Source organism: Temnothorax curvispinosus, unplaced genomic scaffold (assembly GCF_003070985.1).
Source record: "Temnothorax curvispinosus isolate PA1 unplaced genomic scaffold, ASM307098v1 QBEX01005990.1, whole genome shotgun sequence".
Lineage (NCBI taxonomy): Eukaryota > Metazoa > Arthropoda > Insecta > Hymenoptera > Formicidae > Temnothorax > Temnothorax curvispinosus.
The window spans coordinates 21832-29106 of record NW_020215770.1 but is presented as its reverse complement, the minus strand read 5'-3'; positions in this window follow the sequence as shown (position 1 = coordinate 29106).

Genomic DNA, 7275 nt, shown 5'->3' with positions numbered 1-7275 from the left:
ATATATTGCAAGATGTCTCGTAATACATTTTTTTATCTAACTATAATCTAAAATCTTACAATAAATATTCAGTACACATGATTTTCCATTTTCTATATTGAGAGTTTATAGAGCCTTTAAGAGTTCTCAAATAAAGAGAGAGGGAGGAAACTCCATATGAATAGAAATTCATATATATTATTTACAACTGCTACATAAAATATATTTTTGAATACCTTCTCGGCAAAGATATACGAGAATGGTAAATGAGAGGTCCGCTACTTTGAAATTCGTTGTATTGGAATTTCATCAGTGTCTACCTTCATTTATTATCCAAACCATGTTTCAATTTCTGCTGACAGCACCCTGCTACGATACGGGACTCATGCGAGGCACAATATATTACTTCAACGTTTCACTTGTAAGCAGATATGTACAGGATCACAAGTCTTGCCAAAGAAGCTTTCAAGGGCTTACCTATACCTACACGCGCATAGAATTACATATACGATGGCTATCTTCGGAATACGACGCTCGTAGTTACACGCACAACAATGTAATCATGATTAATTGCAACTGTACTGAATTTCTCGAAACTATTATCTTTCGTTTCTCATTCAGCAACTTTCCAACTTGTTTGAGAAAAAAAGAAAAGAGAGAGAGAGAGAGAGAAGTAAAAATAATATCGATCTTTTCTTGGTGCAATTTTTACCTAAGGTTTTTTCGCAGATTATCTAACATTATAGTTGATTCTCAAATATTGCTATTTGCTATTTACTTTCACTTATTCCTTAAGGTTACGATACTTGGAGTTTGATTTGATACACACGTTATTTATCTCAACGATACTATTCGAAAAATTTTTTTATTATTATATTTAATAACTGTATTACGTGTCATGTTATCATATTTCACGAACCATGAAATTTAAGTAACGATGAATAGTTTTATAAGAACAACATTGTGCTGCGACACTCCAGCGACATTAATATAACAAATATTTTCTTCCGCCATCGAGCAAAATTATGTAAAATTTATTTTCATACACATTCGACCATTGTCAAACGCGTCTCGGTGATATAACAGACGCGGCGATGCAGAAATATGCAGTGCGTGTTTGCGCGATCTCCCACTCGCGCCACTTGTATGGAGTTTTATTATGACGCGACGATATCGGTGCTTTCATTGGACAGCTCCAATTTAACGGCGCAAAATGGTAAAGTGGATTTACAAACATGGCAGCGAGTCGATTGCAAACATATGCGCATTTACAGTCTGCCATGCTACGCTTGTGAACAAGCGGTATAATTTTTAACAGCACGCAATCGAACGCTTACAAAATATTGCGAGGCCTCCGACAAACTCTGAAGAATTGTTTGGAAGCTAGAAATTGATACAAATGTATGAACAATGAAATCTGCATATATAAAATAAATAAGCCAAATTTCAAATATACTATATACTAAATAAGAATATAATTTCCAAATTAAAAATATAATTCTTAAAAACAAATTTTATAATTTGTTTTATAAAAATATTATTGGATGTATATCTTTTTTATAATATAAATTATGCAGGGAAAGAGAAACGACCGATTATATAAAAGATTAAACTATTTGGTACTAAAATTTGATACGAGACATCCTATGAGTCGTTAATACTCGTGAAATTATTGTCTAACAATAATACGCATAGTTATAAGATAGAAAAATAAACCCTAACGCGGTAAAATTTTATACAATAACATATTCTATTTTTTTCTGCTATATATTGCCTATCGCTGTTGCGATTCCGTAATGGAGCTTTTAGATTGAACAGAATGTTGGGGTAAAAGCGGACATATCGTCGGCAACGGCAATACTGAAAACAATGGCTCGTCCTTAGGATGCGCTTTTAGTGGTGAGAGAAAGGGAGAAAGAGAGCCGAAAAAAAAGAGAGAGAGAGAGAGAGAGAGAGGGGGGGAGAGAGAGAGGTGCATAAGCCAAATGGCACGAATATCAGGTGGTAGTTTGAAAATTTCATTTTAGACGAGGCTGCATGAACTGCATCCATCTCCATTATGAGAACCACTACGCGCGCGCTTTCGTCTTTTACAACGCAGACATTAGTCGGATTTGATTTATCGACCCGTTTTAAAGCTCCGTTACACGCGAATAAAAGGGTAAATGCATTTACCGCTGTTCCAAGTGTAGGGCGCGAATGCATTATATGTATGTATGTACTTAAGAGCTGTTAAAGGTTGTTACTAACTTCAACACGCCGAAACACGATCGATCGCGAAACTCGCAAATCAACTCTACTGTGATAATCTCTAGAGAAGATAACAATCAATATCTTTGAAAAAAACAAAATATTCTAACATCTTTTCTTTTAGGCTCTCAAATAAATATTTTGTAACTCGTTTGCTTTATTTCACATCGACAGAATATATTTCTAACACCATCTAACACTAGTTTTTAAGAGTCCTACTTTCGGTTTATTTTCTACTTATTTAATTCTTCTCTAATTGTGCCCTACCCATATTAAAAAATGCATATCTTAACATATCTTTACTGCATATATCTGTATGAAAAGTTTGAAGGTATTTGCACTTAAAAGATGTCCTATAAAGGGGATTCCGAGATTCCAATATAAATTTTAACTCTTCAGAAAACATATAGAAATGTTGAAAGCCACTTTTTGAAAGAAAACAATATTGCATGTTATATTATGTAAAAGCATTTTCATGCAAGAGAGTAAATATTTCCAACAAAATTCTTTACCGATTATATTCGCTCCGGTATAATAGAGTTTTAATATTCGCTCTTTCCTTTCAATGCGTATAATAATAACGTTGTAGTTGTAAACCGTCGATAACACTTATCTTGAATTCGTCGTAATAACGACGATAAGTTAATATGAGTTAGGATCATCTTATTGTCAGAAACATAAAGATTAATGCTGTTCACGACTCTCTGCGACTCATTTGTCGACTCTTAAATTATGATAGCTCGTTAAATTTTTCAGCACGTAAATGTACGTGCGACGTTTAGTGCTAAACATGCCCGTCTAATTACCAATTTTATTTTTCTTACAAAGATCGCGGCTCGTGTTATGACTGAAAAATATACGACCATATTTAGTGTTAAATGCGCCCTGTGAATATGAGCCTTTGTTTCGGTCGGTTCACGTATACTGCAACCTGCACGCAAAATTGCCTTGATTACTTTAACAAGTACGCTTTTAACGGGGTACAGGGAAATAGCGCGGTGTAGAAACCTTCGCAGATGTTAAAAAATTAACGAGAGCTGTTACGCGTTCGCACAGCAGTAAAAGATTAAATAGAGGAATGATGAAGTATCAGGCCAGCAGAGCGACAGATCGCGAAATAATGTAGGTGTATCGTTCCAACGAATAAAAATTAGATTTTAAACTTATATTATAACATCCGCTAACAATCTTTTTCCAATATTCTAAAGATACATAGAACTGTACCAAGGAAATATTCACTCATAAATACACACACGCGCATATTCTTCCGTCTCTTTTTTCTCCTTTATCTTTTTCTCTACAATTATGTGTGTTACAAACGTAGAATATATATAGGCTAAAGTTAAAAATATAAGAAGATATATTATGTTTTTATGCGTTTTTAATTATTTTATTGCAAATATAGTGGCTTGGTAAATCTATCTCAATATACTTCGTTTTTGTAAATATCATAATTATATATAATAAACAAAAAATGTTTTCTATTAAAAAATTTTACCATTTTTCTTTTCAACTATCCTGCAGCGTGTTCAAAGCTCGTCAAAATCAGAGAGAAATTTTTCTTATACAACTGTTGACTATATATATATATTACTAATTGTAAGAGTGATGGAACACGAACGACTTAGGCTGCTCGTTAATTAGGTGTGCCTGCACTTGATTTCAGTCACGAAAAATACATATAAGAAATTTCTTATCAACTCTTAACGAAGTTTTGGGCAACAAGAAAAAGATTCGAGTAATATATGTATACTAACAGCAGTTAATAATAAAAAAATGTTTAATGAAAAAGTTTGTCCACTAACATATTTTTATTTATTCCAGTCTATTTCAATAATTCTCTTTATTCACAATTTATTCTCATGATGGTTAGCATATTTCTCCTAAATGCAAATTTTAGCCGTCAATTTAATTTATTTTTTTCATACACCTAATCTTATAAAAAATAATGTATTATATTACTACTTAATATTGTATATATACTATATCTGTATATCTGAAATTAGTTTGGTGAAAAGAGACATTTTTATATAGAAATAATTTTAGTTGATATTTTTGTAAATTTAACAAGACATACGCATGTATGCAAATATATAAACATGTATGTAAATAAATAGAAATAAACTAATTTTTAAAAATAATTATATATTAAAGATGAAAATCCGTGCATTTTTATATTACTTGTGCGATAATTTTTTGTTTTACATTGCTGTAATTACATAGAAGAAACACACACACAAACACAGACGTGCTCTATTAGCATTAGTTCACTCAATTGAAATGTTAATTCGCGGTCTTTTGGAAGCAAGAGATTCAATTATTACCTTATTGCTCTTGTCAGACTTTCTTTATTGCTAATCAATTATTTTTGCTACAATAGTGCTTTCCTATACTGCCCTCGTACTTTTTTATTTCCTTTTTTTTCTTTAGCTGCCTGCAGTGGACGTTTAGTCCTTGATATCTATCACATCACCAACATCCCCACGAAAAACTAGAGTATCTCATTTATTTCTTGCGAGCATTTTATAAGAAACGTGCCCACGTATTTACTGAGGAACTGTGTACCTACACTAATGTGAATCTCTGCGAACGGCTCATGCCTCCTTTTACGAAATACAATATTGGTCCTATCCTCCACACAGCTCCATTATTAGAATCCACGTCCTATCGAAAAAATATTCAGCTTCTTTTAAAAGAATGCTTTGTCGCAGCGCATATAAATATACATACCTATATCGTTACCGAAAAAACGTGCTATTTTATTATAGAATTTTCTGCTATATAAGAATAAGATTGATTCTAAAAACATTGGACTATCCAATTTTGCATGAACTATGAATTTTGCAAAAAAAAAGTTTTAAAAGCACGTATCATAATTATCACAAGCACGTATTTGACCATTAATATAATTTAATTTATGTGTTGATATTTTCGTTGCTACTTTATAATTTCTAGCATGATTCGTACCAAGTAAAACCAAATAAAGTGTATGCAATAAAAAAAATACATCTAAAACCTCTGACCTATGATATTCTTTTTCAAAACTATTATAAGAAAATCACATATTAGCGCTACTTTATTCACGCGTTAATCGACAGAAAGCTAAAAATATAACGTAAAAGTAGAAATTGTTTTCAAAGATACACGTAGATATACACATTTTCAGACATTTTTCAGGATTGCATCTCTCGCGCCATTGTAATATATAAATTATTCTGATCACATTCCGAAAGCGCGGAAGTGATTTATACTCGTAGCTTATAGGAGTGCATATTATTCTTGGTTGGTTGTAATATCGCGCTGTCAATATTTACGACTGGCATCAGACGATGTCTCGAGTCCGCAATAATTTAAATTTTCCGTTACATGTACCGTATACATGGTACGTGTAAGTCTGCAATATATTAGTTAGAGATTCTATAACTGAGATATATTAATGCTAATTTAACAACATTTCTCTCTTTCTCTTTTTCTCTTTTAGACCAATAAAAATATTTCGTAACTTAATTGATTGAGATATTGTAATATTGTTTTCAAATTGCAGGCAAATTAGAAAAATACAAATGCAGCAAACAGCGCGAGCAAACACGTCATTAATAGTCATTAAGTGGCGCATCGTTGATTTGATGTATCTACTATTGCACTTAGAACATCAGCTGCAGAGTGTACAAGTTTAACCTTGGAATTTACCGTTTATATAACTGCACAAGTGACCCGTTTCGCGATTGTTTCTAAACTGTAATAAATGCATAATGGAATCTATTCAATTTAGTTTTCACGGATTGTCTATTTTGGCATGCTGAGAAAAACGATCCTATTTTCTCATGCGACTTCGGCATATAAACTGAATATATGAGATGCACCTAATCGATTGCATTGCGTGGCGCGTCTAAATATCTTCAGAGAGAAATAGAGACGAATTAAAAGAAATCGAAAAACTCTCATTTTCACGAATCTAAAAACCTAATCTTCAAGACTGGTTTATAAATTTTGCAAATTCTTTTTACTCTTTTCTATATGTTTCCTTCTGTCCCGATATCACTTACAATTAGCTAAGTGTCGAGTGCGAAACGAAAGGGGAACTCAACGTTTGTAAAACCAAATCAGATTTTAAAGATTAAAAATGTAAAACGACACATAATGAAAATTTCTCTCAATTTTTTATAATTCATTGTAATTCCATTGTTTGCAAAAAAAACCCGCCAAGGTAATACATTAACAATAAATAATTCTAATTCTGCCTTACACACTCATTGTCAGTAAAAGACTATTTGTAAATATATAGTTAAAAATATTTTTCCACAAATAAAATATTTTGTTATATGAAAGTATTTTATTTGTGGAAAAATATTTTTCCACAGTTTTATGTGTGGTCAGTTTATTAGTTATATGTGATTACTGAAGATAGAAAATACTTTCCACTTTTAAATTATTTTATATTGAATTTAGATCAAATATTTCATTTTATTAATACTTAAAGTTAGCGTCTTTACCGTGGTCTTTACTTGCAATTTATTAATATAATTTTGACAAATGCTATCAAAAAGTTGGCGTACTGTTGGTACTGTTTCTAACTTGAACGCGATATATCGTTCAGTTAATAATACTCATCGCAACCGCCGCCGCCGCGTATTACGAAACTCTCGACGATCAGCAACACTTTTCGTTGCAGAAACAATCGCCGATTGAAAAGCGATAAGTAATCCTCGCGAGCGAAGAATCGCATTTCGCGAAAACGATTTCGCACCGGATATTTCGTCCGTGGGTACTGCGGATTACTGCAATGACGGCCACACCAATAGCTTTTTCCGGTTTGGTCGGGTTATATACTTACGTAATAAATTACAAACAGTTTCAGAAACTGCTGCGCGTAGATTTCGATACGAACCGGCAATATCCTTCGGTACCTATATGCGGGCTCTTTTCACCCTTTCGTATTCTTACCCCACATCCTTACACATTCGCAACCGTTACCCGCAAACCGTTACCCGTTCAGCAAATTCGATACGGGGCCGCGGGGGCGTGGAAATGAGAATGTTATCCTTG